The sequence below is a fragment of the Rattus norvegicus genome, chromosome 14 (assembly GCF_036323735.1).
Source record: "Rattus norvegicus strain BN/NHsdMcwi chromosome 14, GRCr8, whole genome shotgun sequence".
NCBI lineage: Eukaryota > Metazoa > Chordata > Mammalia > Rodentia > Muridae > Rattus > Rattus norvegicus.
In genome coordinates, this window is record NC_086032.1 from 22,045,050 (window position 1) to 22,055,515 (window position 10,466).

The window sequence follows — 10,466 nt, forward strand, 5'->3', positions numbered from 1 at the left end:
TGCCCATGTGTTCCAGATGCTTCCCTAGTTTTTCTTCTATTAGTTTGAGTGTGTCTGGTTTGATGTGGAGGTCCTTGATCCACTTGGACTTAAGCTTTGTACAGGGTGATAATGATGGATCAATCTGCATTCTTCTACATGTTGCCCTCCAGTTGAACCAGCACCATTTGCTGAAAATGCTATCTTTTTTCCATTGGATGGTTTTGGCTCCTTTGTCAAAAATCAAGTGACCATAGGTGTGTGGGTTCATTTCTGCGTCTTCAATTCTATTCCATTGGTCTATCTGTCTGTCTCTGTACCAATACCATGCAGTTTTTATCACTATTGCTCTGTAATACTGCTTGAGTTCAGGGATAGTGATTCCCCCTGAAGTCCTTTCATTGTTGAGGATAGCTTTAGCTATCCTGGGTTTTTTGTTATTCCAGATGAATTTGCAAATTGTTCTGTCTAACTCTTTGAAGAATTGGATTGGTATTTTGATGGGGATTGCATTGAATCTGTAGATTGCTTTTGGTAAAATGGCCATTTTTACTATATTAATCCTGCCAATCCATGAGCATGGGAGATATTTCCATCTTCTGAGGTCTTCTTCAATTTCCTTCTTCAGTGTCTTGAAGTTCTTATTGTACAGATCTTTTACTTGCTTTGTTAAAGTCACTCCGAGGTACTTTATATTATTTGGGTCTATTATGAAGGGTGTCGTTTCCCTAATTTCTTTCTCGGCTTGTTTCTCTTTTGTATAGAGGAAGGCAACTGATTTATTTGAGTTAATTTTATACCCAGCCACTTTGCTGAAGTTGTTTATCAGCTTTAGTAGTTCTCTGGTGGAACTTTTGGGATCACTTAAATATACTATCATATCATCTGCAAATAGTGATATTTTGACTTCTTCTTTTCCAATCTGTATCCCCTTGACATCCTTTTGTTGTCTGATTGCTCTGGCTAGAACTTCAAGAACTATATTGAATAAGTAGGGAGAGAGTGGGCAGCCTTGTCTAGTCCCTGATTTTAGTGGGATTGCTTCAAGTTTCTCTCCATTTAGTTTAATGTTAGCAACTGGTTTGCTGTATATGGCTTTTACCATGTTCAGGTATGGGCCTTGAATTCCTATTCTTTCCAGGACTTTTATCATGAAGGGGTGTTGAATTTTGTCAAATGCTTTCTCAGCATCTAATGAAATGATCATGTGGTTTTGTTCTTTCAGTTTGTTTATATAATGGATCACGTTGATGGTTTTCCGTATATTAAACCATCCCTGCATGCCTGGGATGAAGCCTACTTGATCATGGTGGATGATTGTTTTGATGTGCTCTTGGATTCGGTTTGCCAGAATTTTGTTGAGTATTTTTGCGTTGATATTCATAAGGGAAATTGGTCTGAAGTTCTCTTTCTTTGTTGTGTCTTTGTGTGGTTTAGATATAAGAGTAATTGTGGCTTCGTAGAAGGTATTCGGTAGTGATCCATCTGTTTCAATTTTGTGGAATAGTTTGGATAATATTGGTATGAGGTCTTCTATGAAGGTTTGATAGAATTCTGCACTAAACCCGTCTGGACCTGGGCTCTTTTTGGTTGGGAGACCTTTAATGACTGCTTCTATTTCCTTAGGAGTTATGGGGTTGTTTAACTGGTTTATCTGTTCCTGATTTAACTTCGGTACCTGGTATCTGTCTAGGAAATTGTCCATTTCCTGAAGATTTTCAAGTTTTGTTGAATATAGGTTTTTGTAGTAAGATCTGATGATTTTTTGAATTTCCTCTGAATCTGTTGTTATGTCTCCCTTTTCATTTCTGATTTTGTTAATTTGGACGCACTCTCTGTGTCCTCTCGTTAGTCTGGCTAAGGGTTTATCTATCTTGTTGATTTTCACAAAGAACCAACTTTTGGTTCTGTTGATTCTTTCTATGGTCCTTTTTGTTTCTACTTGGTTGATTTCAGCTCTGAGTTTGATTATTTCCTGCCTTCTACTCCTCCTGGGTGTATTTGCTTCTTTTTGTTCTAGATCTTTTAGGTGTGCTGTCAAGCTGCTGACATATGCTTTTTCCTGTTTCTTTCTGCAGGCACTCAGCGCTATGAGTTTTCCTCTTAGCACAGCTTTCATTGTGTCCCATAAGTTTGGCTATGTTGTACCTTCATTTTCATTAAATTCTAAAAAGTTTTTAATTTCTTTCTTTATTTCTTCCTTGACCAGGTTATCATTGAGTAGAGCATTGTTCAATTTCCAAGTATATGTGGACATTCTTCCTTGATTGTTATTGAAGACCAGTTTTAGGCCGTGGTGGTCCGATAGCACGCATGGGATTATTTCTATCTTTCTGTACCTGTTGAGGCCCGTTTTTTGACCAATTATATGGTCAATTTTGGAGAAAGTACCATGAGGAGCTGAGAAGAAGGTATATCCTTTTGCTTTAGGATAGAATGTTCTATAAATATCCGTTAAGTCCATTTGGCTCATGACTTCTCTTAGTCTGTCGACATCTCTGTTTAATTTCTGTTTCCATGATCTGTCCATTGATGAGAGTGGGGTGTTGAAATCTCCCACTATTATTGTGTGAGGTCCAATGTGTGTTTTGAGCTTTAGTAAGGTTTCTTTTACATATGTAGGTGCCCTTGTATTTGGGGCATAGATATTTAGGATTGAGAGTTCATCTTGGTGGATTTTTCCTTTGATGAATATGTAGTGTCCTTCCTTATCTTTTTTGATGACTTTTAGTTGGAAATTGATTTTATTTGATATTAGAATGGCTACTCCAGCTTGCTTCTTCTGACCATTTGCTTGGAAAGTTGTTTTCCAGCCTTTCACTCTGAGGTAGTGTCTGTCTTTGTCTCTGAGGTGTGTTTCCTGTAGGCAGCAGAATGCAGGGTCCTCTTTGCGTATCCAGTTTGTTAATCTATTTCTTTTTATTGGGGAATTGAGGCCATTGATGTTGAGAGATATTAAGGAAAAGTGGTTATTGCTTCCCGTTATATTCATATTTGGATGTGAGGTTATGTTTGTGTGCTTTCATTCTCTTTGTTTTGTTGCCAAGACGATTAGTTTCTTGCTTCTTCTAGGGTATAGCTTGCCTCCTTATGTTGGGCTTTACCATTTATTATCCTTTGTAGTGCTGGATTTGTAGAAAGATATTGTGTAAATTTGGTTTTGTCATGGAATATCTTGGTTTCTCCATCTATGTTAATTGAGAGTTTTGCAGGATACAGTAACCTGGGCTGGCATTTGTGTTCTCTTAGGGTCTGTATGACATCAGTCCAGGATCTTCTGGCCTTCATAGTTTCTGGCGAGAAGTCTGGTGTGATTCTGATAGGTCTGCCTTTATATGTTACTTGACCTTTTTCCCTTACTGCTTTTAATATTCTTTCTTTATTTTGTGCATTTGGTGTTTTGACTATTATGTGACGGGAGGTGTTTCTTTTCTGGTCCAATCTATTTGGAGTTCTGTAGGCATCTTGTATGCCTATGGGTATCGCTTTTTTTAGGTTAGGGAAGTTTTCTTCTATGATTTTGTTGAAGATATTTACTGGTCCTTTGAGCTGGGAGTCTTCACTCTCTTCTATACCTATTATCCTTAGGTTTGATCTTCTCCTTGAGTCCTGGATTTCCTGTATGTTTTGGACCAGTAGCTTTTTCTGCTTTACATTATCTTTGACAGTTGACTCAATGATTTCTATGGAATCTTCTGCTCCTGAGATTCTCTCTTCCATCTCTTGAAGTCTGTTGGTGAGGCTTGTATCTACAGCTCCTTGTCTCTTCTTTTGGTTTTCTATATCCAGGGTTGTTTCCATGTGTTCTTTCTTGATTGCTTCTATTTCCATTTTTAATTCCTTCAACTGTTTGATTGTGTTTTCCTGGAATTCTTTCAGGGATTTTTGCGATTCCTCTCTGTAGGCTTCTACTTGTTTATTAATGTTTTCCTGTGTTTCCCTAAGTGTGTTCATGTCTTTCTTGAAGTCCTCCAGCATCATGATCAGATATGATTTTGAAACTAGATCTTGCTTTTCTGGTGTGTTTGGATATTCCATGTTTGTTTTGGTGGGAGAATTGGGCTCCGATGATGGCATGTAGTCTTGGTTTCTGTTGCTTGAGTTCCTGCGCTTGCCTCTCGCCATCAGATTATCTCTAGTGTTACTTTGTTCTGCTATTTCTGACAGTGGCTAGACTGTCCTATAAGCCTGTGTGTCAGGAGTGCTGTAGACCTGTTTTCCTCTCTTTCAGTCAGTTATGGGGACAGAGTGTTCTGCTTTCGGGCGTGTAGTTTTTCCTCTCTACAGGTCTTCAGCTGTTCCTGTGGGCCTGTGTCTTGAGTTTACCAGGCAGGTTTCTTGCAGCAGACAAGTTGGTCTTACCTGTGGTCCCGAGGCTCAAGTTTACTCGCGGGGTGCTGCCCAAGGGCTCTCTGCGGTGGCAGCAAACAGGAAGACCTGTGCTGCCCCTTCCGGGAGCTTCAGTGCAGCAGGGTTCCAGATGGCCTTTGGTGTTTTCCTCTGGCGTCCGAGATTTATGTACAGAGAGCAGTCTCTTCTGGTTTCCCAGGCTTGTCTGCCTCTCTGAAGGTTCAGCTCTCCCTCCCACGGGATTTGGGTGCAGAGAACTGTTTATCCGGTCTGTTTCCCTCAGGTTCCGGCGGTGTCTCAGGCAGGGGTCCTGCCGCTCCTGGGCCCTCCCCCACGGGAGCCCAGAGGCCTTATACAGTTTCCTCTTGGGCCAGGGATGTGGGCAGGGGTGGGCAGTGTTGGTGGTCTCTTCCGCTCTGCAGCCTCAGGAGTGCCCACCTGATCAGGCGGTGAGGTGTCTTTCCAACAGGGTCTGGGAGCAGAGAGCTGCTGCGGGCCCGGGATCCGCGGGTGGGCGTGGGACCTCGGGCAAACACAGGATGTGCCTGGTCCTAGATGAACTCTGCCTCTGTGTGTCCGATCTCGCCAGGCAGCTCTCTTGCAGCAGACAAGTTGGTCTTACCTGTGGTCCCGAGGCTCAGGTTCGCTCGTGGGGTGCTGCCCAGGGGCTCTCTGCAGCGGCAGCAACCAGGAAGACCTGTGCCGCCCCTTCCGGGAGCTTCAGTGCACCAGGGTTCCAGATGGTCTTTGGCTTTTCCTCTGGCGTCCGAGATGTGTGTTCAGGGAGCAGTCTCTTCTGGTTTCCCAGGCTTGTCTGCCTCTCTGAAGGTTTAGCTCTCCCTCCCACGGGATTTGGGTGCAGAGAACTGTTTATCCGGTCTGTTTCTTTCAGGTTCCGGCGGTGTCTCAGGCAGGGGTCCTGCCACTCCTGGGCCCTCCCCCACGGGAGCCCAGAGGCCTTATACAGTTTCCTCTTGGGCCAGGGATGTGGGCAGGGGTGAGCAGTGTTGGTGGTCTCTTCCGCTCTGCAGCCTCAGGAGTGCCCACCTGACCAGGCGGTTGGGTCTCTCTCTCACCGGGTCTGGGGGCAGAGAGCTGCTGCGGGCCGGGATCCGCGGGTGTGGGACCTGTTTTTCATTTCTTATACTGGATTTACAGCATTGCAAATAGAACCCCTCCTGTGAAGGAATCCTGAAAAGAAATCAGAGAACAGTTGATTGCTCTGATAATGATCATGCTACCATTGCACGGTTGTGCAGATCTCCCTGATCAAGTTTGTATTGTGGCTCCTATGCTCCACAGCTGTATACAATTCATCATGTCTTTTCTCACCCGCCTGCCTAAATAATACCACCTGGCACAGTGAGCAAGGAGAAAGCTCCCAGTTCAGTTCCAGATTGACTTTTTGACGCATTGTAGTTTCAGCAACAGTGTGTCTTGGGAGCAACTATGCTAGTTTGAATGAAAATGTTCCCCACAGGCTCATGTACTTGAATATGTGATCCCCAGTTGGTGGAGCTCTCTGGGGGAGCTTTAGTAAATGTATACTTGTTTGGGGAAGTGTGTCACTGAAGGTGGGAGTTGAGAGTTTAAAGACTCCAATCAATTTTAGTTGCTCTCTCTGCTTCATGTCTGGGGTTCAAGGAGTTCTTAGCTTCCTGCGCCAGCTGTCATGGCTTCCTGATGCCATGCCTCCCTCTCAGGGATGGTGATGAACTCTTATTTCTCTGGAACCAAAATCCAAGTGAATCCTTCTGTATGTTGCTTGACCAATTGTTTTCTTAACTTGTAGAACTATAACATCAACTAAGATGTATGGCATGAACCTTTAATACTTCATGAGCCAACAACCGCTACCTGGTATTGGGGTTCTTGTTCAAGTCACTTCTAGGCATGTTATTACATAGATTGCCGAGCCAGAGCATCTTTTGAATTGTGATTAAATCATATTACTTCTCATTGGGTTATAAGTTATTAGGTTTACCTATGACTTTCTAAATAATCTTCTGATTTAGTTGACCCTCCTCAAACCCTTTCATCTCCCCACCCTCCCACCTCAGTCTTACTTAACCCTATTCATTCCTAGTATTCTCCGTATATGTATTTTCATAGTCCCTACATTCTACTAATCTCCACTATCTAAGGTAACCTCACAATGGGCTTTAACAGATACTCCAGATTGAATATATAAAATAATAGAAACATACAAAGTTATACAATCAAAACTAGAATCCATATATGGAGGAAAATGAGTACTGCTTCTGGTTCTCTTCACTCAGTATATTTTTCCAGGTTCATCTTTTCATCTGCAAACGTTAAAATTTCATTTTGCTTTTTTTAAACTTTTTATTGGATATTTTTTATTTACATTTCAAATGTTAATCCCTTTCTGGGTTTCCCAGCCATAAGTCCCCTATACCATCTCCCTCCTCTTCTTCTATAACAGTGTTCCTCCTCCCCAACAACACCCCCTTCCTGCCTCCCCCGCCTAACATTCCTCTACACTGGGGGGTCCAGCCTTTGCAGGACCAAGGGCTTCTCCTCCCACTGGTGACCAACAAGGCCATCCTCTGCTACATATGCAGCTGGAGCCATGAGTCAACCCATGTATAGTCTTTGGGTAGTGGTTTAGTCCCTGGGAGCTCTGGTCGGTTGGTGTTGTTCTTATGGAGTTGCAAGCTCCTACAGCAACTTTAATCCTTTCTCTAATTCCTCCAACAGGGACCCTGTTCTCAGTTCAATGGTTTCCTGTTAGCATTCACCTCTGTATTTGTCAAGCTGTGCTTGAACCTCTCAGGAGACAGGTATATCAGGCTCCTGTCAGCCTTCACTTCTTAGCTACATCAATACTGTCTAGTGTTGGTGGATGTATATATATGGGCTAGATCCCCAGGTGTGGCAGGCTCAAAATGGCCACTCTTTTAGTCTCTGGTATCAAACTTTGTCTCCATATCCTCTCCTATAAATATTTTTGTTCCCCATATTAGCAAGGACTGAGGCATCCACACTTTGGTCATCCTTCTTCTTCAGCTTCATGTGGTCTGTGGATTGTATTTTGGGTAATTCCAGCTTTTGGGCTATTATCCACCTATCAGTGAGTGCATACCAAGTGTGGGGTTTTTTGTGATTGGCTTACCTCACTCAGCATTATATTTTCTAGTTCCATCCATTTGCCAATGAATTTCATGAAGTCATTGTTTTTAATAGCTGAGTAGTACAACATTGTGTACATATACCACATTTTCTATAGCCATTCCTCTGTTGAAGGACATCTGGGTTCTTTACAGCTTCTGGCTATTATAAATAAGGCTGCTATGAATATAGTGGAACATGTGTCTTTGTTGTATGTTAGAGCATCATTTGGGTATATGCCCAGGAGTGGTATAGCTGGGTCCTCAGGTAGTTCAATGTCCAATTTTCTGACAAACGGCCATACTGATTTCCAGAGTGGTTGTACCAGTTTGCAATACCACCAACAATGGAGGAGTGTTCCTCTTTCTCCACATCTTTGCCAGCATCTGTTGTCACCTGAGTTTTTTATCTTATCCATTCTGACTGGTGTGAGGTAGAACTCAGGGTTCTTTAGATCAGCATTTCACTGTTGACAAAGGATGTTAAACATTTCATTAGGTACTTCTCAGTCATTCAATATTCCTCAGCTGAGAATTCTTTGTTTAGCTCTGTACCCCATTTTTAATATGGTTATTTGATTCTCTGGAGTCCAACTTCTTGAGTTCTTTGTATATCTTGGATATTAGCCCTCTCTCAGATGTAGGATTGGTAAAGATCCTTTCCCAATCTGTTGGTTGCCGCTTTGTCCTACTGGCAGTGTTCTTTGCCTTACAGAAGCTTTGCAGTTTTGTGAGATCCCATTTTCAATCAAATGCTAATAGCTCTTCAGATAGATGTGGGCCTCAAGAGTCATTCCCCTCCATTCATGCTGAAATTCGATTTGGTTTGCTCTTATGTGGGTCTTGAAGACAATTACATCTACTGTCAGTTCATGAGTCCAGTGGCTACATCATATCCAGAAGCTAGGGCTTCCCAGCATTACTCCCCACCCTCTAACTATTATACTCTCTCCACCTCTTCTGTAATGTTACCTGAATAGTTGGTGGAAGTGGTGATACAGAAACTGTAGTATAGTTGAGCTCTCAAAAACATGTATTCTCAGCATGTACACGTTATGACTTTCTGCACAGCCACTAGAAACAGAAAAAGATAGTTTCTATGACCATGGTGTTGAAAGCAACACTGATTTATGGCTATAGTCACAAGTATATTTAGAAGATTTGTCTAACAGTATGACCATTAAGCAAAACAACAGATCCCTCACTAGATCAATCAACAACTTCCCATCTATGAGCTTTGGACCATGTTTACCTTACCAAAAATTGATTTTTCTTCTGTGGGATAGACCTCAAATCTAACCAGGAATCAATTAGTTGACTCCATAATGAGCCACCACTGTTGTGACAATGGGCAGATTTCTTAATAGCTTATTATTGCTGCATGCTGTGTTCAGGGATAAGGTTTTACAAGCATTTTGTAGAGAATTTTTACATCTACATTCTTCAAAGATATTGCCATATAGCTTGATTGTTCTTGTTATGTCTTTATCTGGTTTTAGTATTAATTAGATTGTGCCTTTTATCTAGAACTCTTTTCCACATTCTATGCCTGTGACTCATAGATATGGTCTTAGCACAGTTTCCAAAAATCTTACACCTTTTCTTCATGTGGACTTTTTAAATTAATCATTTTCTTTGATTGAATAATCCAATTTTTATACCTTGTCTTAAAATCTTAGTATTCTGCCTTCTACATGACTCATCCTGTTAGAAAGGGTATCAAAGAGTTTTATCTGGCTTGTTGAAATATTCATTTCCAGCTTTATTTCAGTTGTTTTTTTCAGTATTTCTACCCCATTATTGGTTATACTTTCATATTCTTAATTGTAGCCCTTATTTCATTTCTCTGTGTTTTCTTGGGCTTCTGTCTGGTTTTTGTTTTGTTTTATTTTTTTTCCTTCTGTTTTCCTTAAGTTTGTTCAGGTGATTATGTCCTCTTTCAACTCCTTTTTTTTAGTGGATAGTTTATGTATTTACATTTCAAATTTTATCCCTCTTCCTGATTTCCTCCTCTCCCATTCCCCCTCCTTTGCTTCTATGGGGATGTTTCCCCTCCCATCTCAACACCCTGGCATTCCCCTATACTTGGAAAATGAGCCTTCACAGGACCAAAGACTTCTCCTCCTATTGATGCCAGACAAGGTCATTCTCTGCTACATAGGTGGCTGGAGCCCCTCCTTCCACCCCCCTCCCCCCATGTGTATTCTTTGGTTGGTTTAGTCCCTGGGAGCTCTGGGTGTCTGGTTGGTTGATATTGTTGTTCTTCTTTCAACTCTTAAACTTGTTGAGCAAGTTTATAAATGTTCTTTTGCATTTCATGTTTTGAGTTTATTCTAGGTTGTTCTTAATAAGGATCATCACTATGATTTTGCTGTTGGGGGAGCCAGCTTGTTGTATATTGATATTTGTATTTGTGATGATTTTGTGATGGGACCTGGCCTGTAGGATTAGGTAGGTATTTGTGTTTGTTATCTGTAGCTTTGATATGTGGAGGGCTGTCTGTCAGTGGGGTGCCATTGGCTTGGGGTATTTCTAAGGGGACCTGTGGATGAGGAACTTTGGCTAGTGCCTCATAGGCCAACTGGAGATTTTCTAACAGTCAGTGTGGTGGGCTTGGGGAATTCCTCAGGGTTTCAGGGGGAACTCTTACCAGACCCTTCATGGGTTAGCTTGAGTTTCTCTAATGTTCTTCAAACTGAGGTTGCCATGGGAGATTCCTGAGGCAGAGAAATTTCTTACCAGTGCCCCCGAAGTCTGGCTAAAGTCTTTAGAACAAGAAGCAAGGTGAGGTGAGCTTGGGAAAGCTATTAGTTGGCCTTGTGGGCTGCATAGAGTTTTATAGGCAGTCAACATGGTGGGCTGGGCTTCTGTGAACTCTTTTAACAGTGACAAATAGTTGAAACATGTTAAGTGCAGAGTCTCAGATAATCTCTTAATTGTAAGCCTCTATCAAATAAAAGGTATGTTATATACTTCTAATGTCCAATGGCACTGAATAAACATCCC